The 27602-nt window shown below is 41.4% G+C and overlaps 1 long non-coding RNA gene across 2 annotated transcripts in view; it reads right to left on the minus strand.

The window, feature by feature from the left end:
• Positions 1-21873, minus strand: part of LOC127483239 (uncharacterized) — a 46191-nt gene extending 24318 nt beyond the window's left edge. Inside the window, exons 1-4 of one of the 2 annotated variants that reach the window (XR_007909328.2) lie at positions 21749-21873; positions 21103-21202; positions 11271-11332; positions 9667-9797 (exon numbers count right to left, since the gene is read on the minus strand). This is a non-coding gene — a long non-coding RNA (uncharacterized lncRNA). Of the gene's footprint in view, positions 1-9666; positions 9798-10789; positions 11119-11270; positions 11333-21102; positions 21203-21748 lie in introns of those variants that run through there. The other variant, XR_007909327.2, reaches the window with a different exon arrangement.
• Between the last annotated feature and the right edge of the window lie 5729 nt (positions 21874-27602).

Genomic DNA, 27602 nt, shown 5'->3' on the forward strand with positions numbered 1-27602 from the left:
AGTGCTGGCAATGCCAACGTCAGGGAAATGTTTGCACAGTTCTCCTTGGGTGCATGTCAGCCTAAGTGCTTCTCTTGTTTAATTTTCATAAAACATTAGATTATAAAATAGTTTTAGAAAAGATGGCATTCATAAACCACCTGGTTTCCAGGCTTAATAAGTATCTCAGCTTATTGCCCTTAACTCTAAATCTGGAACTGGTGATTTCACAGACAGATAAATACCAAAAGAAGTGAGCTCATGTAAACACAGAATGAAATGCTAGATACAGAATCTCAAAACTATATATTCATTTGTCCTTATACTTACTGAAGAATTTGCCAATAAAAGGAATATATCATCTTTGACAAAAGAATGTAAGAATGGAGATAATGGAGCAGAGTGCTAAAAGTGATGTTTCTGGAGATCATGAATCAGTCAGATGAAGGCAGAGTGAGGAGCTGAAATGGGGATGTCAGTAGGACAAATGAGCAATTCAAGATGCCAGCACAGCTTCCAGCTTGGACCACTGGACGTACGGCGAACCCAGCATGAGGGTTCAATATATTCAGTGAAATATACTGAAGTTCAATGAAATATACTGAAGAAGGGTAAAATGGTTTTGGGGGAAAAAATGAATTCACCTTTGGATATATTTTATTTGAAATGTCTAAAAAATGCATATCAATAATTAAGAAAGAGATGAAAGTGTAAATTCTGCAGGCATTAGAATACAGTGTGCAGGTGACGCCAGGTGGGATTACCTGTAGTAAGAGAAGGGACTCGGAGAGAGGACCCTGTCATATATAAATCTTACAGAATCAGGTAGAGGGAAAATATCAGAGAAATGGGGGAAATAAGACAGAGAGGTAGCATATCCTTGTCATAAATAATGGGCTTTCTATAGTTCTTTCAATGGGGTTTGGGCGTGAGATAAGCTCATCTCCACACCACTGTTCCAACCGTCCAAGTGGCCTTCAGGTTTCTCCCTCCTGTGAACCTTAGCTCTTCTGCCAAGTGCAAGCCCCCTTCTATTTTTGAAACAATCTCACCCATTTTTATGCACCTAGAAGCACGTTAGCCAATGAATGCTTCTTGTCAGCTTAACATTTTGCATTGCTGTTTACAATCTCAACCCTAAAAAAATAAAAAGTTAAAATGAGATCCCCATCCTCTCCTATCTCTTCTTACCTTGTGCTACGTTTTCTAGTTCTATTCCTGTCCTAGGATCACCCAGAATTTGGTGTTATTGATGTTCATTGCTTATTAAGCATTTTCTTCTGCAACAGCAGTTTTTGCTCATCACAGAAAGTTTCTAAATGTCTAGAATAGTGATGAGCACTTGTCAGATGTTCAACAAATCTTTGCTAAATTAATGAATGAATAAATGATATCTCTGCATCCATTTCTTTTTTTTATTTTTAACTTTTATTTAATGAATATAAATTTCCAAAGTACAGCTTATGGATTACAATGGCTTCCCCCCCATAACGTCCATCCCACCCGCAACCCTCCCCTTTCCCACTCCCTCTCCCCTTCCATTCACATCAAGATTCATTTTCGATTCTCTTTATACACAGAAGATCAATTTAGCATACATTAAGTAAAGATTTCAACAGTTTGCTCCCACACAGAAACATAAAGTGAAAAATACTGTTTGAGTACTAGTTATAGCATTAAATCTCAATGTACAGCACACTAAGGACAGAGATCCTACATGAGGAGTAAGTGCACAGTGACTCCTGTTGTTGACTTAACAAATTGACACTCTTGTTTATGGCATCAGTAATCACCCTAGGCTTTTTTTTTTTAACTTTTATTTAATGAATATAAATTTCCAAAGTACGACTTATGGATTACAATGGCTTCCCCCCCATAACGTCCCTCCCACCCACAACCCTCCCCTCTCCCACTCCCTCTCCCCTTCCATTCACATGAGGATTCATTTTCAATTATCTTAATATACAGAAGATCAGCTTAGTATACATTAAGTATGGATTTCAACAGTTTGCTCCCACACAGAAACATAAAGTGAAAAATAATAGATGATTTTTTTTTAAATGATGATGAAATCAGATCAGACCTATTGTCATGTTTAATCCCAGTGAGAGTCAAGTTGGGAGTTGATAATTTCTTTTTTTTATTTTTTTCCAGAGGATCAGTTTAGTATGCATTAAGTAAGGATTTCAACAGTTTGCACCCCCATAGAAACACAAAGTGAAATATATTGTTTGAGTACTCGTTATAGCATTAAATCTCAATGCACAGCACATTAAGGACAGAGATCCTACATGAGGAGTAAGTGCACAGTGACTCCTGTTGTTGACTTTACCAATTGACACTCCTGTCTATGGCATCAGTAATCTCCCCATGCTCCAGTCATGAGTTTCCAAGGCTATGGAAGCCCTCTGAGTTCTCCGACTCTTATCTTGTTTAGACAAGGTCATAGTCAAAGTGGAGGTTCTCTCCTCCCTTCAGAGAAAGGTACCTCCTTCTTTGATGACCTGTTCTTTCCACTGGGATCTCACTCACAGAGATCTTTTGCCAGAGTGTCTTGGCTTTCCATGCCTGAAATACTCTCATGGGCTTTTCAGCCAGATCCGAATGCCTTTAGGGCTGATTCTGAGGCCAGAGTGCTATTTAGGACATCTGCCATTCTATGAGTCTGCTGAGTATCTCACTTCCCATGTTGGATCACTCTCCCCTTTATTTACTCCATCGGTTAACGTTAGCAGGTACTAGACTTGTCTATGTGCTCCCTTTGACTCCCAGTCCCTCCACCATGACCAACTGTGAACTGAAATTGATCACCTGGAACAGTGAGATGGCATTGGTACATGCCACCTCGATGGGATTGAATTGGAATCCCCTGGTATGCTTCCAACTCCACCACTTGGGGCAAGTCAGCCTGAGCAAGTCCCAAATTATACAGAAAGAGAGAGGGTGAGATAGAGAGAAGTCTTCCATCTGCTGGTTCCCTCCCCAAATGGCTGCAATGGCCAGAGGTAGACTGGTATGAAGCCAGGAGCCAGGAGCTTCTTCCAGGTCTCCCACGTGGGTACAGGGGCCCAAGAACTTGGGCCATCTTCCACTAGTTTCCAAAACCATTAGCAGGGAGCTGGATTGGAAGTGGAGCAGCCAGGACTTGAATTGGTGCCCATATGGGATGCTGGCAAAATAGGCAGATGCTTAACCTACTACATCACAGCACCAGCCCCCAATAACCAATATTACTAACAAATTATCAGCAATCTCACCCTCAAACTACATTAGTTTCCTAGGGCTTCCATAATAAACACCCTAGAATGAGGGGCTTAAACAGCAGAACTCTTGTTTGTTACAGTTCCAGAGCCTAGAAGTTAAGATCAAGGTACCATCAGTCTTGGTTCCTTCTGAAAGCTGTGAGGGAAAATGTGTTCCAGGCCTTTCCTTTTTGGCTTATAGAAGGCTGTATTCATCCTGTGTCTTTGCACAATCTTTTCTCTCTTCGTGTCTGTCTTCAAATTCTGCCCCCTCATAAGGATGCCAATCATATTAGATTAGGTCAATACTAAATATCCCATTTTAGTTTTTGAGTATTTGTCTTTCTAAAGACTCTCTCTCTAAATATGGCTATATTTTGAAGTACTTGGGTTAGGATTTCAATATATGAATTTTGGGAGAGGGGCACAATTCAACCCATAACAAAAATGATTCTGACAATTCTACCTCTGAATAAGTTCTGACTCCTTACCCTGATGCCACCCCAGGTCCACTTGGCTCTCTTTACACTGTCTTAGGTCCCACATAGATGTCTCACTTAGAAGGCATCAAAAAGATCCCATGTCTTATATATCCTGATGGACTTGGCTAATGGAAGCAGGCAGAGGATGAGGTCAGTCAATTCTCTGTGCTCCCAGAATCCCTTCCTGCCAGTAAAGTCCGTCACAGAATCCTGTCAGGTGACTCCCTCTGCACAGTTGCCATCCTTAAAGTTGCACCATCTTCCTCCAACCCCTCAGGCTTAGAGTCTTAACCCTTGGGTAATCCCAGGATACTACACCACTATTCCATGTGAGATTCATAAATCCCAACCCTTAGTTCTTTTTAAAAAAAAAATCTTAAATTTGATTGTTTGAAAGGTAAAAGATAAAGAGAGAGACAAATGGAGAAAGACACAGGCACACAGAGCACCCATTCACATACTGGTTGACTCTCCAGAAGCCACAAAGGCTGGGGCTGAGCTGACAGCCAAAGCCAGGAGTCAGAAACTCAATCCAAGTTATCTACACTGGTGGCAGGAACCCAGTCACCTAAGCCTTTGCCACTGGCTGTCAGAGACTGCAAGACCAGGAAGCTGGTGTCAGGAGCTGGAACTGGGGTGTCCAACTCAGGCACTGAGATATGAGATATAGGCATCTTACCAAACATCTTAAACACAAGCTCAAATGCCTGCCTCTGTGACCTACATTTCTAGATAGTGTTTTTACCAAACTTCCTTAATTGCTCAATTTGAATATGTCATCAATTTTCTTCTAGGACCCTAACTAATAGGACCTCCTATTTTCTACCTTTTTTTTTTTTTTTTTTTTTTTGACAGGCAGAGTGGATAGTGAGAGAGAGAGAGAGAAAGGTCTTCCCTTTGCCGTTGGTTCACCCTCCAATGGCCGCCGCGGCTGGCGCACCGCGCTGATCCAAAGACAGGAGCCAGGTACTTCTCCTGGTCTCCCATGGGGACAGGGCCCAAGTACTTGGGCCATCCTCCACTGCACTCCCTGGCCACAGCAGAGAGCTGGCCTGGAAGAGGGGCAACCTGGACAGAATCTGGCGTCCTGACCGGGACTAGAACCCCGTGTGCCAGCGCCGCAAGGTGGAGGATTAGCCTATTGAGCCACGGCGCCGGCCGTATTTTCTACCTTGTTCTTTCTAGGATTCACCTTTGAAAGACTTTCTATCTGATTACGACCTTCCTGCCATTGACCCCACCACCTTTCACTGCCCCTCATTGCGCTTTGTCCTCATTTCCCTCCTATCTACCTTATATTTCATCACTGGTATTGATAATCACTTTCTTGCTTTCATCTTTAAACCCTTAATTTCACTGTGTCTGAGTTACACTGGTTTGGCAAGAATATAAATTAGTTTAATCAACCTGCATCCATGCTTGTGAACACAGAAGAGGGAAAACACACCAATATGCTGAATTCCTGATCACTAACCCAAACCACGACCTGAATGGAGTCTGTCAATCATATGGTAATTTTCTGGCTCATTCACTCCCTCAGCATTCTAGATAACAACTTCACACTCGCCTCACTCCACCCCATTTTTGTCAAAACACCACAATCTTTTCTCCAATGCTCATTCTCAGTTGATGATCTTCCTTTGTCACCAAAAACTACTAGCAGAGGGAAGAGCTCTTATTACCATGCACATCCTTCTACTTTCATGTGTGCTCATGTTTGCTAACTTCTCCTTATTTCTTTAGAGGAATTAGTTGGCTAAAGACAACACCTGCACTTATTCATTAGATCCTATTCCCTCTTTCTTGTTTTTGCTCTCCCCCTTGTTGACATCACTTCTGTGTCTTTTCTTACTGAATCATTCTCATAAATATACAAAGACACAGTCATTTCTCCCATCTTAAAACAAATAAACAAAATTCTTGTTCTGAACCCATTCCCCCATCCTGCTAGCTCCCTATTTCTCAATTTCCCTTTATAGCGAAAATCCTTTGTCTGGGTCAATTACCATGCACATGTCCAGTTATTCAGAGCCACGGCTGGCAGTCAGTCTCAACTCCTCTCCCTCCACCCCAAATGCAAATCAGCACATCCTGTCAGCTCCACACTAAAAGATATAGCCAGGATTTCACTACTTTTTTATTATTTAAAGATGTATTTTAATTTATTTGAAAGGCAGACAGAGAGGGAGAGGCAGGAAGCGAGAGAGAGAGAGAGAGAGAGAGAGAGAGAGAGAGAGAGGATCCTCCACCTACTGTTTCACTCCCCAGATGGCCACAACGTCTAGGGCTGGGCCAGGGCTGCAGTCTGGAGCTGAGAGCTCCCTCTGGGCCTTCCATGCGGGTGGCAGGGTCCCAAGTACTTAGGTCATCTTCTGTATTTGCAGAGAACTGGATAAGAAATGGAGCATCCAGGACTAGAACTGGTGCTCTCATATGGGATGCTGGAGTCGCAGGCAGCTACTTTTTATTTCTAATCGATACATAATATTTACACACATTTATGGGCTATAGTGTGATAATTCAAGGTACTCATTTGCCATCTTCTCAAACATTTATATTTCTATGTGTTGGAAATGTTCTGATTCTTCTTTTCTAGTTTTTTATTATAAGTTGTTGCACAATATTTTCAATGTATAACAGGAAATATAGTTTATGGGGATTTTATTTGGTGGCCTTCAGACAAAGAGAGAGAGAGAGCGAGAGGAAAGAAAACTATATTTCACTATTTATAGAAACTTCTGTTGCTATTCTGTGGTCTAGTACTCATTCCACTTTACCTGTATTGTTGCCTCTTAACTTTCTTCCTCTGTTTTTGCTTCCACCCTTGTACTGCATTTAATCTTTATTCACTCTATAATTTGGTGGTCATTTACTCTGATTATATGCAAAATAATGATGTCATTTCTCTCCTCAGAAAATCCAATGCCAGTATGAACCCATCCCACTGACTGCCTCCTCTGTTGCTCTGCCTCTTGTCACCCCCTGGGACACCCTGGCATTTTGGCTTCACTCGAATGAGCCAGTGATGATCCTGCCTCGTAGTCTTTTCATTTGTCTTTCTCTGCTCCTAATGCTCATCTCCTAAATATCCAGGTGACAGTCAGGACTGGGCCAGGCCAAAGCCAGGAGCCAGGAACTCCATCCGGGTCTCCTATGTGAGTGTGATGGACCCCAGTACTTGAACTGTCTTCTGCTGCCTTCCCAGGTGCATCAGCAGGAGATGGATCAGAAGCAGAGCAGCCAGCACCTGAACTGGTGCTCCTACATGGAATGCCGGGGTCACAGGAGTGGCCCAACCCCTTGTGCCACAATGCCCACTCTCAAATGTCACATTTTAATGACAAGTTTTATATCTACCTTGTGTAAATGTCAGCCATTTCTGTGATTATCACCCTGTCTTACTTTATGTTTTCCCATTGCATTTCTACCAAATATAAAATTCATGATGATGGAAACAGTGTAGAACTGTGGGAAGCAAAGGAAAATGAGAACACAGATTTAGGCATCTAGAAATAATCAGATTTTTATGCCTTTTTAAATTATCTTGATCATATCCTGAAGGCAAGGAGGAATCATAAAAGGATTTCAACTAAAAAAAATAGCCTAGTGGTCAGCATTGTGGTGCAGCGGGTTATGCCACCTGTGCATCCCATATAAACCTGCATCCCCTAAGTTACTAGCATCCCTGTGAGCACTGTTTTGAATCCTGGCTGCCCTGCTTCTGATCCAGCTCCCTGGGAATGCACCTGAGAAAGTGGTGAGAAGCTGGCCCAAGTACTTGGTCTCCTGCCACCCACATGAGAGACCTGGATGTTCCAGGCTCCTGGCTTCAGCCTGGCCCAGCCTCAGCTGTGGTGGCCATTTATGGAATGAACCAGCAGATGGAAGATCATTCTGTCTCTATCCTCCTTCTGCTTCTGCTGCTCTCTTTTCAAATAAATAAAATAAATTTTTAAAAAGGAAGAAAAAGCCTAAGTTGTGTATCAGAACAAGAATATGAGAAGCAATGAGTAAGAGACTAGAAATGGTATGGTGCTGGTAGAATGGATCAATACTGAATGTAGGCAGCACAGTTGGACAGGAAATGAGCAACATTTAAGAGATTCTTGCATGTAAAAGAGCTATATGCAGTACAGACAGGAGTGAACATGTAGAATGACATGGGAATAACCTAAGAATGAAAAAAAATAAAATCATGCAGAATAAATTTCATGTATTACTGTAATTAACAATGGTGCAGTAACCTGCTAACCTTTAAAACAATGAAAACCCCAGGTGGAGACAATTTTTCTGAAAGTTTCTTATATTTAAAACAATATGAGAAGAGTTCTGCTAAAACAATACAAAAGCAGTTACAAGATAAACTGGAAAGTCTGGAGTTTAAACATTTGGATAGTACTAAAAAAAGAAGCCAGTGAATCTCATGTTTGCTTCCCAACCACAGCTATAAGTGTGCAAAGAAAACTAAGAACCTAACTTGGAATACTCAATGGTCATGCAAAATGTTGACACAGTATAATAGATTGGGAACTCTAGAGAACATGGCAAAAATTTCTAGTGGAAAACTTTCGCAGTCAGCAAGTTGTATGAGGTGAGGCATTTCTGAAAGAATGGAGATACAAGAACATTGATAAATGCTGAAAAAAGAACTCTTGGCAGAGGCATGTTTAAGATAGCCTTAACAACATGAGACAGTGTTATGGCACAACCGGTTGAGTTACTCACTGCCTGCGATGCCAGCATCCTGTATCATAGTGCTAGTGTGCAAGCCCCAACTACTCTGCTTCCCATACAGCTCCCTGTTAATGCACCAGGGAAAGCAGCAGAAGATGACCAAAGTGCTTGGTCCCCTGTCACCCACATGGGGGGAGCTAGATGGAGTCCCAAGATCCAAGCTGCTTTCCTAGCCTACTCCCGGATTTTGCAGCCATTTGGAGAGTGAACCAGTGGATGGAAGACTTCTCTCACTCTCTCTGTCTCCTTTTCTCTCTCACTCTGCCCATCAAATAAACAAATAAATTATGAAAAAAAAAACACAATCTTTAGTCTTACAACTGTAATTCTCTATCACAAAATCATATCAATAATAAATCTGATGTTTTTGCCTACTAAGAAATAGACCCTTGGCGCTTAATCCTCAATCTCCTGAATTAGAGTAAATCGACCCTTTGTTATTCTTGAGAGCCACAGCTCAGAGTGGTTAAATAATTTAAGATCACCAACCTAATGATGACAGCTTGGGAACTGAGCCCACCGAGTTATATCATCCTTCCCCAAAATGTGCCAATGAAGATTTCTGAATCAATTCAGAAAATGTACACTAATAAAGATCTGCCATGCAGTCTTCTCTTACAGGGTTTGTTTGGTGGTTTTTTGTTTGTTTGTTTGTTTGTTTGTTTCTGACAGGCAGAGTGGACAGTGAGAGAGAGACAGAGAGAAAGGTCTTCCTTCGCCGTTGGTTCACCCTCCAATGGCCGCTGCGGCCGGTGCACCACGCTGATCCAATGGCAGGAACCAGGTACTTATCCTGGTCTCCCATGGGGTGCAGGGCCCAAGCACTTGGGCCATCCTCCACTGCACTCCCTGGCCACAGCAGAGAGCTGGCCTGGAAGAGGGGCAACCGGGACAGAATCTGGCGCCCCGACGGGGACTAGAACCCGGTGTGCCGGCGCCGCAAGGTGGAGGATTAGCCTAGTGAGCCGCGGTGCCGGCCTCTTACAGGGTTTTAAAAATGTGTTACATGAGGACAAGTCCTTTGTGCTGCTTCCATCCCAAAAAAAGTGTCTGATTCATTAACTTTGGATTCTAGCTGGCAGAAGAGAAAAAAGATTCTCCCTTGAACTTACAGAAGGAACACAAGTCTTCTGACACATTAATTTGAGCCCAATGAGAGCATCTCAGACTTCCGATTTCCAGAAATATACAATAATAAATTTGTGTTGCATGATTAAAGTTGTGCTCACCTTTTATAATAGCAATAGCGAAGTAAAACAGGATGAAATACCCAGATTCCTCGACAATTCCTGCTCTTCAGTCTTCCACTTTTGGCTCAAACTGGTCACTGGTATCCGAAAAGCCAGAAGCAAAATACAACCTGAGGAGCATAGATTTCTGCTATGCAGAGGAAATAGACCAGCAAGCTCTTTCCCTGTCCATTTGTTATCCCTACAACCCACTGCTCTCCTCTGATCATTATAATTTGAAGTTTCAGATTTATTGGTCCTCAGATTTCCTACCTGATTATCCTAAAGTCTCTCCCTGTTTCTTAAATTTTCATTAGGTAGTAAATCGGCACAAGCATATATCTGCTGCTAACCTCTCCCCTAAGCTCCACACCAGTATAAAAACTGCTTGTTTGAGATTATGACTTGGATCTTCCATGGTTACCTCAAAAATCATCATGTCAAGACTGTGCCTTTGACGCTCCCCTAACTCTGCTCCTGTTTTTGGCCTCTACAGAGAAAAGGTAAGAAACGTTTGAAGGTTTACGTAGCATGGCAGTCTTCCATCCTTTTTCCCAATTCTGTTCCCGTTCAGTAATCCCTCCTCAGGGAACTCAATGTGCAAGGCAGAACCCTGGCAATCATTCCTGGCTCTTGCCTGCCTCCCCACCATCCCCGTCTCCGGTTGCCCATCCACACCAAAGCCAGTGCTTTTTCTAGAATGCAAATGTGGTCAGCTCTCTAGTGGTTTCCCAGTGATCTCGGTGTAATAAAGAGCCATTTTTTTTTTTTTTTGGACAGGCAGAGTGGACAGTGAGAGAGAGAGAGAGAGAGAGAGAGAGAAAGGTCTTCCTTTTTGCCGTTGGTTCACCCTCCAATGGCCGCCGCAGCCAGCCCACCGCGCTGATCCAATGGCAGGAGCCAGGTACTTCTCCTGGTCTCCCATGGGGTGCAGGGCCCAAGCACTTGGGCCATCCTCCACTGCACTCCCTGGCCACAGCAGAGAGCTGGTCTGGAAGAGGGGCAACCGGGACAGAATCTGGCGCCCCGACCAGGACTAGAACCTGGTGTGCCGGCACCGCAAGGCGGAGGATTAGCCTAATTAGATGGCTAAGAGCCATCTTCTTAAAGCGGTGTTCAAGAACGTGAATGGACTCAGCCCTGCCTGAATCCCCAGCCTCATTTCAAACCCCGTGTCTCCTCTTAGACGCAGCATGCTAACCACACTGGCCTTCTTTCTCCGAAGCAGGCCAAGTCATCTTGCACAGAACATTTATATATGCCCGTCTTAGTCAGTAGGGACTGCCAAAACAAATGCCACAGGCTGGGTTGCTTGAATGACAGAAATGTATTTTATAGTTCTAGACGTAAAAAGTCCAAGAGCAAGGTGCCAGCATGATCGTTTTCTGCCGTGCAGCCAGCCACTGTTTCACTGTGTGCTCATTTCCACGACCTCTTCTTCATGTGATTCTCCTATAACACAAATGATCATGTTCCCTTCTTCATAATACATACTACAGATGAACTTTACATTTATTTATGTGATCATCTGAATAATGTTCCCACCCCCTGTACTGTGTTGTAACCTCTGGGTAGGAAGGGACAATGGCTTTTTCTGCTCATACCTGTGTATCTTCATTGTACAAAGAAGTACATGATGTACACTCAATATTCAAAAAATATATACCTAATGAAATAATGAATGGGAAAATTAGTTACTAATTAGTTACTGATTTCATTTTGCCACTTCCTTAGGTCACTTAACTTCTCTAAGCCTCACTATTCTCATCTTTAATCTAAGATCAATAATTACTCTTTGTAGTGCACCTGCAACAGTTAGTGTACTGTGGGGCAGTCAGTAAGATTTCATAAATGTAAATTATTCTCAGGGATGGTATTATTAAACTATCACTATAGATTTCAAGTACTCTTACAAATATTCAAAAATAATCAAGACTAAATAGATATATTATTTTTATTATTATGTAGATCCATATGAGAATTTTATATCATTGAAAGACAAAGGAGACTAACATATTTCTTTAGGTATGGAAAACAAGTGTCAAAAGATCTACTAAAGACCAGTATGTAATGATTCCAATACGGAGGAAAGCTACAAATAAAAAGTGGTTCTTGTTCATGCATCTGTTAATAAATCATTGGAAGACAAAGTATCATATGAAAGTACTTTGAAAAATGTTCGGGGGAAAAAGGAATTAAAAGATAAGTTTATTTTGGTGCAAAAGACATTTTGGCTGGCACCACGGCTCACTAGACTAATCCTTCGCCTTGTGGCGCCGGCACACCGGGTTCTAGTCCCCGTCGGGGCGCCAGATTCTGTCCCGGTTGCCCCTCTTCCAGGCCAGCTCTCTGCTGTGGCCAGGGAGTGCAGTGGAGGATGGCCCAAGTGCTTGGGCCCTGCACCCCATGGGAGACCAGGATAAGTACCTGGCTCCTGCCATCGGATCAGCGTGGTGTACCCGCCGCAGCGCGCCGGCTGTGGTGGCCATTGGAGGGTGAACCAACGGCAAGGGAAGACCTTTCTCTCTGTCTCTCTGTCTCACTGTCCACTCTGCTTGTCAAAAAATAAAAAATAAAATAAAGTAAAAAGATAAGTTTATTTTGGTGCAAAAGACATTTTGAAACACATGCGTAATTTTTCATAACATAAATTTTCCACGAACTATTTGAAGACCCTTATATACAAAAATATAGAACTTAGGGCCAGCATTGTGATGTAGCCAGTAAAGCTGCCACCTGCGATACCAGCTTCCCCCATGGGCATTAGTTCTAGTCCCAGCTGCTCCACTTCTGATCCAGCTCCATGTTAATGCATCTGGTGGCCCAAGTGTTTGGGCCCTTGCACCCATGTGGGAGACCTGAAAGAAGCTCATGGCTCCAGGCTTTGGTCTGGTCCAGCCCGGTCCATTGAGACCACTTGGGGAGTGAACCAGTGGATGGGAGAACAATCTCTTTCTTTCTCTCTCTCTCTCTCCTTCTCTCTGTACCTTTCCAATAAATTCAATAAATCTTGAAAAGAAATCTTAAACATATATATTTGTAAAACAGAATAGAAAATGTAGAAGTAATCAGACTGTAATTCGCATGATGATGTGGCCTCTCTGATGCCTGTTAGCCCATGGGGAAGTGGAATTCTGAAGGGCTCCTCATGAGAGAAATGTTCCTTGCCCTTTTCCCCAGTCAGAGGGACTATTACCAGAGGATCATGATAAAAAAGATCAAAGCCATTTGGGCCACTTGAATCTGCACTCAAGTGTGGGTTCAGGGGATAGAGCACATATTGTAAGACAATCTATTCTGCTTTGAGGGTAAAATTATCTTTTAAAGAAAGCAGGAGGGGGAATAAATAAGTAAGTAAATCAAGCTATAAGATGCTCATCTATCCTCTTAGCAAAAAAAAGAAGAAAATGTAGAAAATAATTATATTTTTAAAAGAAAGTACAGAGGCCTCTCTTCTGCATAATATCTCTAAGAGCTAGTCACTAAACATTTTAAAGTTAGTTATTTATCACATGCATTTTTCATGAACAGTATTCAAAGTCTGTCAAGAGTGTAGCAGTGTTCAGAAATACATGAATTGGATAGAATTTCTAGAATAGAAGCAATTTTAGACAAAATTGCATTATCAATTACAGTGAGACTCCCAAGAAAGCACCTCTCTAGGGCTGTTATTTTACATATCTAGCATTCTCACTCAGTTGTCTGTAGTTACTTCTTTTTTTTTTTTTTTTTTTTTTTTTTTTTTTGGACAGGCAGAGTGGACAGTGAGAGAGAGAGACAGAGAGAAAGGTCTTCCTTTGCCGTTGGTTCACCCTCCAATGGCCGCCGCGGCTGGCGCGCTGCGGCCGGCGCACCGCGCTGACCCGATGGCAGGAGCCAGGTATTTATCCTGATCTCCCATGGGTGCAGGGCCCAAGCACATGGGCCATCCTCCACTGCACTCCCTGGCCACAGCAGAGAGCTGGCCTGGAAGAGGGGCAACCAACCGGGACTAGAACCCGGTGTGCCGGCACTGCAAGGCGAAGGATTAGCCTAGTGAGCCTCGGCGCCGGCCTACTTCATTTTTAAACATCTGTTTTATTTACGAGAGAGGGAGAGAGAGAGAGAGACCGAACAAGCTCCTTTTGGCTGGTTCCCTCCCCAAAAGCCCACAACATCCAGGAATGAGCTGGGCTGAATCCAGGAGCCAGGGCTACAATCCGGGTCTTCCACATAGGTGTCAGGGACCCTATTAACTGAGCCATCATTTTCTGCCTCCCAGGGTCTGGATTAGTAGGAAGCTGGAATTGGGAGTGGAGCTGGGACTGAAACTCAGCCACTCTGATGGGATATGGCCATCCTACCATCAGCTCAACCTCTAGATGTGTCTGCCCCAGGTGGGTATTTCTTTATATGTCCAGCTCCTCAAGGAGGCTCTGAACTCTTTCCAGTTAAGGGCCTAGTTTTCTGTGGCATAGTGAGTAGAGCCGCTGCATGTTTTGCCAGCTCCCATGTGGGTGCTGGTTCGAGTTCCAGTTGCTCCATCTCTGATACAACTCCCCATTACTGAGTCTGGGAAAGCAGGGGACTATGGCCCCAGTGTTTCTAGCTCCCGGCTTCTGCCTGGCCCAGTCCTGACCATTGTGACCATTTTGGGAGTGAACGAGTGAGGGGAAGATCTCTCTCCCTCTCTCTCTGAAACTGTGCCTTTCAAGTAAATAAAAATAAATCTTTTTTAAAGAGTCTAATTTTCTTATTTTGATAATTTCAAGAATTAGTATCTGAAAAGCAGCAGAAGCACAGAATTTACAAATATATTGAAAAATAACATCTTTCAATAATTTTGGTCGCCATAAGTTACATTTATAATTGTAAAATCTATTAAATGTAACTTACCAAGCATTGACAGAGGGTTAGCTATAGCAAGCCCCTGAATTTGTTACTATAGAGGATAAAATAAAATAATGAACAGATAAAGAAAATGACATCTTTTTTCCATTCACCTATCTCATAATCTAATAGATGACTGCAGATATGATGAGATTAGTACCATGAGAAAACTATCAGGAAATTTGTGGATTCAAAGAAGGGTTGATTTAGGTAGCAGTCTGAATAATAGATATCAAGTACTATCCTGGAATCTGAAAATCTTGCCTTAGAAGGAAAAAGTTGATTTTGCTGGTGTGATTGAGTTAAGGATCTTGATCTGAGGGGGTTAAGTTGAATGAAGGAGTTTGGTGGGTCCTTGATCCACTCACAAGTGTCTTAAGAGAAAAGCAGAGAGACACTGCACAGATAGCAGATGAGAAGGTGATGTGGAGACAAGCAAAGCCTTGGAGCTTGGTGTAAGGCAGCCCCAACACGCCCAGGAACACAAAGGGTCTCCAGATGCTGGGGAGAAGCAAGACAAGGATTCCCGCCCCGTCGAGAAACCCCGGAGGTATATGACTGTGCACACACTGATTCTGTAAAATAATGGAAGTATATATTTTTGTGCTTTAAACCACCAAGTTTGTGGTAACCTGTTACAAGGGCCATGAGAAACTAATAGTCTTTAGATAAAATGAAAAGGAAGCACATTTGAAGTAATATACAGATGCTCCTTCACTTACAATGAGATTGTGTATTAATCATGCCATCACAAGTTGATGGGACTAAGTCAAAAGTGCATTTCAGGTGCCGGTTCTATGGTGCAACAGGTTAAAGCCCCAGCCTGCAGCGCCACCATCACATATGGGTGCCGGATCGAGTTCGGGCTGCTCCACTTCCAATCCAGATCCCTGCTAATGCATCTGAAAAAGCAGCAGAGGATAGCCCAAGTCCTTGGGCCCCTGCACCCACATGGGAGACCTGGATTAAGTTCCTGGCTCTTGGCTTCGGATCGACTTAGCTCTGGCCACTGTGTCCATTTGGGGAATGAACTAGCAGATGGAAGACCTCTCTCTCTCTCTCTTTCTCTTTCTCTCTACTTCTCTCTGTAACTCTTTCAATCAATAAAACAAATCTTTAAGAAAAAGAAGTGCATTTCATATCCCTGAGCCACCAAACAGTGCTGTTCAGCAACACAGAAGGGTGTAGAGGTTGGCTGTTTCCCCTCGGAATCATTGGACTTACTGGGAGCCAAACTTAACTGCCTCTGGCCCAGCATTGGCAGGGAAGATCGTATCTCCTGTAGCTAACTCTAGAAAAGATCAAAACTCAAATTATGGTTGTTACTGAATGCATGCCACTTTTCTACCATCATAAAACCAATCTTGAGTTGAGCCAATGTAAGTTGTGAACCTTCATGTGACTGAGAGAGACAGCCTGGAGGTGGAGGAGAATGTTGGAGGCAAAGTCAGTCAAGTGAGCAAAACTGAGCCACAGTAAAATTTCCTGTGCCTTCTCAGAATTAATGCTAGGAAAGTGGTGCTCGTGTAGGAGCTGAAATCAAAGGCAAACCCTGTATCGTTTTCAATGGAAGTGAGTCACTGAACTCTATATCTTATATCTGTTGGCACATGTTCTATGTGCTGACTGAGTCTAAGGTACCGAAACATGGCATCTTGGTATTCCAAATATCTTCAGCTGAAGAAATATGAGAAAACACAGATGCAATATTTCTCCAATGTTTCCTCACCTTTCTACCCTGAAACAGATCAAAACACTTAGGAAGGATTTTTATGACCTGCCCTTGAAGCCTCCCTTTACTTGGGGGTAAGGGGGAGTGGAAAGGAATATGAATAAACAGGCCTGGCTAAGTTTCTCCTGTTCACTAATTTCACTCAAACTTGCTTTGCCCCATCCTGGCGAACCTGCTATACAAGAGACTCAGGTCTACCTGTTTCTTCAGTGCTTCATTTCCTTAGGAAGGCTCCAATGTCACATAAAAGAATGTGCTTGCTTTGTCTTGTTAATCTGTCAGTTACAGGAGCCTCAGCTATGCATTTAGAAGAGAAAAATCTACTTTCTCAAGCCCCTACAGGACCAAGAACTAGTCTAAACACATTACAAGTGTTATCTTTCCTGACAGGTAAGGAAACTGAGGCATAGGGATGCTAAGACCCAGGCACGTTGACACACTTAACACATAACGGAGTTTGGAAGCCGTTTGTCATTATATTTCTTTGCCTATCCCTGCCAAGTAACTTAGTTTGGTTTCAGCTCTGTGAAAGGAATAAGGATTAAGTTAAAAATTATCTATGTGGGTTTTTTTCCCAGATTTATTTATTTATTTGAGAGGCAGAGTTCCTGGCAGAGAGGAGAGACAGGTCTTCCACTGGTTCAAAACTCCCAAAATGACCTCAACAGCTGGAGCTGGGCCGGGAGCCAGGAGCTTCTTCCGGGTCTCCTCTGTAAGTACAGCAGCCCAAGCACTTGGGCCATCTTCCACTGCTTTCCCGGGCCATTAGCAGGGAGCTGGATTGGAATCAGAGCAGCTAGGACTCAAACTGCTGCCTATATGGGATGCCAGCATTGCAGGCAGAGGCTTAACTTTCTAAGACAGAGCACCTGCCCCAGTCTTTGTGTTTTAGTAATGATATTTCTAATAAATCTTACTTTGCTTCCAATCTAATATGTCCTCTATCTGTTAGATCAGTTGAAATACAATAGATGGCATTATATTTCTTGACTGCCATATCTCTCTTCTCAATTATGTTTCTTTACTGCTTCCTATTTTATATGTGGGAGAAAAGATACCAATCCTTTATTATTTATTTAGAGTTGGAGACTATAAACAGTACCAAACATCATTAATCTCCTTAAAGAAATTCTCTCTAATGTCATTTTGAACTATATTTTCCTCAGAGAGTTTACTTCAGCAGAGGAGGAAGATTTCAACAAACACCGTTATTTTCTACCTTGGACAAGAAATTAAATAACCAGTTTTAAGGGAGGCTTAGCTCCTATAATAACACTATTAAGAATGTTGTCACCCAAGATCTTCTTGCAGCGTGGAAAGCTGATGATTAATAACATTGGATCCCAAGGGACCCAAGAGACCCAGAACTTCCAGGCTTTAGTTCTTATTTTTTCTGACCAAGCATAATATCCCTTACCTTTAATTCATTTGTAACTGAAAAATGAATGTCTGCTTCAAGCTTATTTTCAGTCCTATTTGTAAGAAACACTGAGCTTAGAAAGAAGGGATATTAGGAATGGAATCTCAGTGTGGATTAATCTTCACACAATGATTTGACCTCGTGGTGGCCATGGTGGTTCAGAAGTTGGTTCTTACTTTTGCAGGTAAAAAAATATATTTTCTCTGAACATGGAGGAGACAAAGCAATGGAAAATTATGTACACTATCTCTGAATTTTAAAACACAGTTTGTAAAGGCAATTTGATTCTTACTCTTGTAGATGATTCATGAACTCTTTGCCTAATAAGGAAATTATACAATGAAAGTGAAGTTACCACCTAAAAATTGCTTCCTGGGTCAGGTGTTTGGCCTAGAAGTTAGGGCATCTGCATACTACCCTGGAGTACCTGGGTTTGATAACTGATACCAGCTCCAGAGTCTAGCCTCCTGCTTATGCACACCATGGAGGGCAATGATGATAGCTCAAGTAATTTGGCTCCTACAATCCACATGGGAAGTCTGGATCAAGTTTCCAGCTCTCAACTTTAGCCTTATCCAGCCCTACACATTGTGGGTATTTGGAAATTGAATCCATGGATGGGAACTCTCTGTCTCTGACTCCACCTCTCTCTCTCTCTCTCTCTCTCTCTCTTCCTCCCTTCTTCCCTCCCTTCCTCCCTCTCTCTTTCAAATAAATAAAAAAAATTTCTAATTGCCTTGTGAACCCATGAATGGGAGATATGAAAGGGAAATTGCATCAGGTTAATAAATACCAGTGCAAGCATCTTTAGTGTAACAAGGGTGATGGCTAAGTAAGATATAACATTGCCAATGAAGAGTACTGAAGACATAATAAGAAACTTTAACTGCCAAATGCCCCTTTATCTATAATCCATGGACGGGGCAGGATGTGGGGTCAAGAGTATATACCTTAAAGTCAAATTCTACCATTGCTGTGTGGGCTTGATTAAAATCTCAGCAAATCTCAATTTCCCCACCTTATTGGAGAGCAATAATACATTCTTCACAGTTTTTGAAAATATTAAATTCCATCAAAATAAAAAGTACCCAGCTTAGCGCTAATATAACAAAGTAGTTTCTCTCTCTCTCTCTCTCTCTCTTGCAGAACACTGCTTCTGACAGTGATGTCCTCTGCATTAAACTCAGAGGGTAAACAACATAGCCTCTTATTTTTCTTGGTTTCTGAATCTTAATATCAATAGAGTTGCAAATAAGATTTACTTTGGAATATTCCTCTATTGATTAAGTCCATATATTAAATATTATTTTTTATCAATCTCTCTTTTTTATAATTTTCCCTCAAAATCTTTAGAACTCCTTTGATAGCCTCCAATCTAAAAGTTACATTGACTGACATATTCAATCGTGGTTGAACTTTGATTTTCATGTGGAATTTTCTAATCTTTCTGCATGTGTCTTGTAAATTAAAGGCAAAGCTAAGTGATATATAAGCTAAATATAAATTAATCCTTAAAATAATGGGAAAATGAAGAATATAACTATATCTAAACTTAAAATTATTTTTCCTAAGGCAACTATTTTTTTAAAGATTTATTTACTTACTTGAAAGAGTTACACAGAGAGAGGAGAGGCAGAGAGAGAGAGAGAGAGAGAGAGAGAGGTCTTCCTTCTGCTGGTTCACTCCCTAGTTGGCCACAAGGGCCGAAGCTGCGCCCATCTGAAGCCAGGGGCTTCTTCCGGGTCTCCCATGTGGGTGCAGGGGCCCAAGGACTTGGACCATTCTCTACTGCTTTCCCAGGCCACAGCTGAGAGCTGGATCAGAAGGGGAGCAGCCAGGTATCGAACTAGCACCCATAAGGGATGCCAGCATTGCAGGCAGCAGCTTTACCTGCTATACCACAGCGCTGGTCCCCCTAAGGAAACTTTAATGGTACAACTGAGTACATGCAAGTATTAACAAAGCTTTGCTATTTGATATCATGGATTATGAAATACAAATACACATAGCTTGGAAAATAGAAATATATTTTGTTTGCTTTATTAGCTGTAGTCAATCTAACAAGATTTTCGAGAACCATTTAAGGATCACTAAATATGTGTTTAACCTGACCTTTGGACTGGGTCACAATGCCTCTGAATCTTAGTTGTCACAGCAATCAAATTGAAATATGAAGGCTTGCTTTGAAGATTAAATTCTATTATATGTAACTTACTTAGCATTACAGCTGTCTTCGATAAAGGTTAATAACCACTGCAATAATTTGCTAATTTTGGAACCTTGCCCTAAAACTTGCATACCTACCTACATATGAGGGCTCTTCAAAAAGTTCATGGAAAATGCATATTGTGGAAAAAAACTATGCATGGATTTCAAGATTTTCTTGCACCAAAAACACTTATCTTTTAATTCTATTTTCAATGAATTATTAAATCTCTCCTGTGTGTGTGTGTGTGTGTATGTGTGTGGTTGTATCCTTACAAATACACAACACTAAGCAACTACTGCCTGAATGTGAATTGACTCTCAGATAAATCAGTAAATATGCAATATTTACACTGGCAAATAGCCAAAGTACTAAAAAATATCTCAACCCCATCCTCCACCACAAAATAGGGGGTCAAGAGACGTTATGGCAACATAATTAACAATATGTGTCACCATTCATTAGAATCAACGCACAGCCCTCTGGCTATTGGCAGGAGAAGCAACACTCCAAAGCCAGCTAGTGGCAAAGACATGTCACTCTCTATTATTGCGAAGGGAACAAAATAGAATCTCTTTCTGATAGTAAAGTACTTTTCCAGTTTAAATTTAGTACCATGTTCTTTTCGGTAATAAAGTTTTGCACTCTCAAAATTTTAAGTCAGATAAAGTGATTTTGTACCCTGATCACTAGGTTACTTAAGAAAGCCAAGAGAAAAATTTCCAGATAGATATGTATTCCCTATGGTACTTGGTCCTTGCCTATGAACAAAGTGGACTAAATACAACCCACAATATTTGAGAAGTGAAAACATCTTATCACCATCTCAAGTTCAAGAACTTACTTGGGCTCTTTTTATAAGAAGCCAAACCAACACATCAAGATGGAATTAACTGCCATTTATTGAGAAACTGTTAAGCAGATAAATGTTAGTTTAGGGTAGCACTTAAAGACCACTAAACAAGTATGGTGAAATACATAGATAAGCCTTTCTAATTTTAAATGAAGCTACATGGACTGAAAGTCAGTGATCAAAGCAGTCTTATTTTTTACTTTCTAGTACTGAATTTCCATACTATGAACTAATGCATTACTTCCACCATATGTGTAATATAAATCTAAAGCTGTCAATGTGGCAAAATCATGAGCTGCATCCACGCATGAGATTTTAGATATTTTTTAGCAGAGATTTCACTCAGCGTTGCTTACCTCTTCTGTGCATGTTCAATCATCTAAAAAGCCTTGCAAGACTCAATCTTGGATTGAGCCTATCAGATGTTCTCTGGTATATTCCACACATCCTGAAAGGCTGGGGAAAATCAAACAAAAGTGGAAATTGGTGTCCTACAAAGACATGTATCCAAGCCCACTGGGTCCTGGGTGCAACCTGGCAAACTTCTTTATATCTCAGTTCATTTGCTGTCCTATTGCCTTCAAACGCTTCTCTAAACTGTGACCTTTATATCTGAACCCATCACCCCATCACCTCCCTGCCACCCCTCAACACACACACACAATCACAGCAAGTCATTTCATGTTTTGTGGCACAAAAGAGAAAAAGGTAAACTTCACAGTGGTATCCCTGACTGTCTTACTCCATGGTCTGTATAAATGTCGGCTCTTACTTTCTTCCCTGTCTTTTCTAAACTTGATGCCCAAGTTTAATCTACCCACCACCTCTTGTTTCTTCCCCACCACCTCTTGTTTCATCTATCACTCCATTACTTTAAATATGCTCTTATTTTTCATAGTATAAATATGCTAAGGTATTCTCAACCCTTCCCAAAATTAATTTCCTTCTTCATACAACACCCTTCTGTGGTTATGTCTCATCAATACCTGCTAGAAGGGTTACCTGTGCTTGTGGTATCCATTCCCATGTATTCATTGCTCAACCCGTTCTGTCATCATCTTCCTTCCAGCTACTCATTGTAAGGTCAATGATAAGCTTCTGGATGTATTATCTAATGAACTGTTTTCAGTCTCTGTAATTTTGGACCTTGATTTTTTTTCTCTTTATTGAGCTTTCTTCCCATGCTATTTTGCTTCCCCCACTCTTCCAGGCCACTCTTCTCCTCTCTCTCTCTCTCTCTCTCTCTCTCTCTCTGCTGTTACTCCTTTTCCTCTGGATGTATTTGTGATGGTATTTACTCTCACCAGGCTGAGGACCTGTGCCAGCCCATTCTCAGTTTTTCATTGCTTCATACATGGCAAAATTGTCAATATCCCCAACCTCTTGCCTGTACTCCAAATAGAATTATCATCAGACTACTCTTTCTTATTTCTTCAATGATTTATAATAAAATCAAATTCAACATACTAAATATTTAACTTTTTAGATAAAAGAATTTTTCCTTTTTTTTTTTTTTTTTTTTTTTTTTTTTTGAGTGAGAGAGCTCTCATTTTGTGGTTCACTCCCCAGATGCCCACAATGTTTGGGGCTTGGGTGGGTCTGGAAAGAGGAGCCAGGAACTCAATCCAGGACTCAGCCACTGAGCCATTACTGTTGCTTTATAGGACCTTGCAATAATGGGAAGCTTGAGTGAAGAGACAGAGTTATGAATTGAATCCAGACACATTGAAGAGGAACACAGCTGTCCTAACCAGGACGTTAAATAGCCACTCCAATATTGAACATTTTTAGAGTTCTACCTTAACCATGCTCTTTGTCTACATTCCCTGTGTAGCTTCTAACCAATTACTCAAGGCATAGGCTTGTGACTCATTCTGGATTTCTTGTCATTCATCTACCACATGCAATAAATTGCCAGCTCTTATACATTCACCTAGTAAAGGTCTTATGTTTGTGAATTTCCCATTTATCCCAACAACAATTGTCTAAGAGCTCACTATCTCAAATCTGGTTCACTGTCATAGCCTCTAAAGTGGTACTTATTCTTACCATTCCTGCCAAATGTATAGCTCCTAAGCATAAATCTGATTACAATACAACCAGATTAAAATACTTCAATTTATTCAATTTAGGATCATCCAAACCAGCATGTATATCAGGCAGCAATGATTCAAGCATTGATAACGCAATGGCAGTTAGAGCCACTAGCATCTTCAGAGGTTCGTTAGAGGATCGCAATCCCAGTAGGCTAGAAGGAAACACCCACAGGACAGGCACCTATCATTGTTTACTTTCCATACATGGCAATTCAGACATATAACTACCTTTGCTAAGCAAGGTTAAAATATAGTCAAGCTATGAGTTAAGAATAAATAAGAGATCTGGGTTGAGAATGATCAGTGTCTGCATCATTTCCCCCTAAATACAAAATAAATTTAAATTCTCTTTCTTACTACATTGCATCTGTCTACTTTCTGTCACTCAGCATTAACTTTACAGTGGTCTATGAAGCCTATGTTTCAGCCATACCCAACTCCTATCAGGCCTCCTTGTACCATCATGGTGTCATACATTGATGCACCACCCTATCTGAGTAGCTATGTGCTCTCCTTTCTCCCTTATTTAAATTCTTACCCTCATTACCTAGCACAGGCTAATTCACATAATGCTTAATTGGATACAAGTGGCCTCCCCCGCATTCCCATAGCATTCCCACAGAGCACTGAACAAAGTGGTGGAAAGACTTACATTTCTGCATCCCTTTTTCTGATTGACTGCTTATACAGATAGACCACAATCCTGAGATGATTATATGTGACAATGTTTCTCTTAATACATTCAAAGTTTTTCACAGGCATATTCTAAAATGAATTAATTCAGACCCATTTTTTTTAGCCAAAGAGAATTCAATATTAAAGATAAATTTGCTCTAGCTTATATTTGTTAGAACAGATGTTGTTATTTATCAATTAGATGTTTCAGAGTAATAATTTCAGAAGTTATCTTCTGATAGTCTATGTGAAAACACACATTCTTGAGCTCTATTTACTTCCAGTTCTATAAACATTAGCATTCAGAGCATATAGGCTATTTGCTGAATAGGTAGAGCACAGCACAAATACACATGCAGGCACACAGGCAGGCTTGCACACACTTGGGATGATAGTGGTTTACGTTTGTGTCTTTATAAACAAATATGACAGATCACAGCTTATTTGTAGCATCAGCAGTTTGACAGATCCCATGTGTCTGTGTAGAGAAAACTTCATTTAGAATTGAAAATAAAGGCCGGCGCCGCAGCTCACTAGGCTAATTCTCCACCTTGCGGCGCCGGCACACCGGGTTCTAGTCCCGGTGAGGGCGCCGGATTCTGTCCCAGTTGCCCCTCTTCCAGGCCAGCTCTCTGCTATGGCCAGGGAGTGCAGTGGAGGATGGCCCAAGTGCTTGGGCCCTGCACCCCATGGGAGACCAGGTGCGCCGGCCGCAGCAGGCCGGCCACAGCAGCCATTGGGGGGGGGGGTAAACCAATGGAAGGAAGACCTTTGTCTCTCTCTCTCTCTCTCTCTCTCACTGTCCACTCTGCCTATCAAAAAAGAAAAAAGTATTATTAGAAAGTTAAATAATATCCTAGTTAGGATTTTTTGGCCGGCTAGTGTTGAGTCCTGAACCAGATTATACTTAAACCTTAGACAGTTATTCCACAAATTTCTATGTTAATCAACTCCTTCTCAATAACGAGATTTGCATGTGGGCCCTTAGGTGTGAGTGTGTGTGTGTAGATTTTCACATGTATTTGTATGCACTCCTGCCACAAGAAACTCAGTGGAGGGGGTGTGGTTCATTCTGGTGAGAAAGAATATTTTATTAGTGTAAATGCTTATAATTGGTGATAGTAATATATGGTGATAGTAAAAGTCAGCCTGACTTAATGGTTTTTTTGTTGTTGCTAATTCTCTAATGAGAACGTGTTCCTAAATAGCCTGCACTAAGGGTGAACAGATATCCCTGCCCCAGCCAATGGTTATAACACCATACAAAAGTAGACTTAATCACCAATATGTGGTGCTATCAAAAGACAGTTAAAAATCTTTGTTTTTGCTTAAGAAAAATATTATTGGGCCAGCACCAGGGCTCACTAGGCTAATCCTCCGCCTGTGGCACTGGCACTTTGGGTTCTAGTTCCAGTTGGGGTGCCGGTTCTGTCCCAGTTGCTCCTCTTCCAGTCCAGCTCTCTGCTGTGGCCGGGGAAGGCAGTGGAGGATGGCCCAAGTGCTTGGGCCCTGCACCCCATGGGAGACCAGGAGGAAGCACCTGGCTCCTGGCTTCAGATCAGCACAGCATGCCGGCTGTGGCAGCCATTTTGGGGGGGTGAACCAACGGAAGGAAGACCTTTCTCTCTCTCTTTCTCTCTCACTAACTCTGCCTGTCAAAAAAAATCTTTTTATTCTTTTTTTTTCTCCATACTTGGAAAAATGTCTCCTAGTAGCTCTCAGTGGAAGAAGGTAACTACTTAAGTCAAGCTCTTCAAAATTCTGTAAGATACATCAAATATACATTCTTATACTTCTAGAAGAGAGCTATCTTCTGGTTAAATGCTCAGTTTAAAAATGATAAACAGTAAGTTTGAGAAATAAATTAGAACATTCCCATTATTTCCCTCCATCAACAGAAGTAGATACTTGTAAAATATCTACTTTAGAAACCTCTGATTACTTTCATCTCTTTTCAGAACAGGGTTTAATGTCTTGCTGATAGGAAACACTTATTCTGTTTTCACCTGCCAGTTTTCTTTCCAGACTAGCCCCATTGCACTCTCATCATCACCATCCACAGTATTTCGCAAGAACCTGTAAGGTTTGTTTCTATGTCAGAACGCAAGCCTTCCCGTCCGTGGAGCACAGATGCTTCGCTCCCCCTCCTGGGGAGAGGTTAAGCCCCTTGATCTGCATCCCTGCTCAGCAGGTTCATCTTTTATCTGCTAGGCTTCCCCTGGAGACCAGGACACTAGAGAGTGGCTGCCTTCTCCATTACTGATAAATTAATTAACATCCCGGTAGGCTTAAATGGTTTAGAAGTATTCCCAAATCCCCTCACTGGATGGCTTTCACTAAATAGAATATGTTTACCCATTTCACAGGACCTATATTTTTAGATCAATGACCTTTGGGTATGTGATTCATTTTTATTTCATTTTTTCCCAGCGGGTGTAGTTTCACATAAGCCTATTTAAAAACAATAAAGACAGCCCTGTTTTAAATGGAATATAATCTATTCTACACCTGTTTCCCTAGTCTATTTTGATGGAAGTGAGTGGTTTCTATAACAAATTGTACTTTTACTATGCAACATGCAAGTAAAATATTTATATATTTCCCATGAACGTATCAGAGGAATATTTTAATTTAAAACTAGTCATTTTAATGTCATTTCCAGCAACCATATATATACAAGCCAAGATATTTTTAACTGAAATGACAGAGTTTTTTTTTCTAAACATACTTTATCTGGGCAAGAATTTCTTTTGCAAAGTTTTCTCTAGGTTTTCTTGTCTTCTTATGTAATAAGATATGCATCCAGCCTGAAATAACTTATTCAAATAAGTTATGTGATTTCATGCTTTTTGGTCACCAGAATCTTGATTACAATAGTCACAGAGATTCCACCAGATCTTGGTATTTCTATGTGACAATAAAAAGATAACATTTACCTAGAGACAGGATCAAGACTACAGAAAGATTTCTCAAGCATACTGCATTTATGATCTAGGAAGATAATTATAAAGTTAACTATAAATATTTTCATACAGTATACTATGAACATTTTTCCTCTTTGTTCTTATTCGATGCTTTCTTATATTTATTTTATGCATAAGAAATTGATTTCTCACCACCACCAGTCCCCCATCGCTGAAGATTTACTTGTTCTTTCCTTAGGTGTGTGAAATCTGCAGCCGAGTGCTTTGGATTTGCATATCATCCTTGGATTAAATAAGCATATAATTTATCATCAAATCCATATCACTGTAGAACAGAAAAAGGGTGACTAGCACCATCTACACAAGGGCTTTAGGTGAAAATCAGGGTGGTCCCACTTAAATCCCATTACACAGTCATATTAAGTTACATAATACGAGAGTCCAACCTGAATTTCACCCACCGTAATAACACAGCACTTCCACTCTCATCCAGTTCCTTCCTCCCCTCCACCAACTCAACCCTGCTTCAGGAGAGGAAGCTTGCAAAGGAGAAGGCTTCTTTGTTTAAAATGTATTTATTTATTTATTTATTTATTTAAATGGCAGAAAGAGACAGATAGGAAAAGAGAATTCCCATCCACTGGGATGAAGCCAGGGGTCAGCAGAAACCCAGCTGAGCCACCACTGCTGCCTCCCATTGGCAGAAAGCTGCAGGGGGAAGTCTCAGAACTCAGGTGCTCTGACAGGGGATGCCAGCGCCCTAATCAGCATCTTACCCACCAGGCCAAACACCTGCTCCATTGGCTTCTCTTTTTTTTCCCCCTATGCTTTACCTCCTTCTCCACATATGTGATACTGCTTTGGTAGTTTCTAAGATAAAGCATAGAAGAAAAATAAAGAAATGAGAAAAAAAGAAGTCTTAGCTGACTGACACAGCTGTAATATGGTGTTGGTAGCCATTAGGCAGGGAAGGAATCCTAAGCAGACTGTTGATTTCAGAGCTGGAACTTAAGAATCTAAGACTGGGTGCTGGCATTGGGCACAGAGATTATGCTGCTGCTTCAAGGGCCGGCATCCTGTATCAGAGTGCCAGGATTTGAGTCCTGGCTCTACTTCCAGCTTCCTGCTGATGTGCAGAAAGAAAAAATGCAATTCAGATAT

The sequence above is a fragment of the Oryctolagus cuniculus genome, chromosome 8 (genome assembly GCF_964237555.1).
Source record: "Oryctolagus cuniculus chromosome 8, mOryCun1.1, whole genome shotgun sequence".
Classification (NCBI taxonomy): domain Eukaryota; kingdom Metazoa; phylum Chordata; class Mammalia; order Lagomorpha; family Leporidae; genus Oryctolagus; species Oryctolagus cuniculus.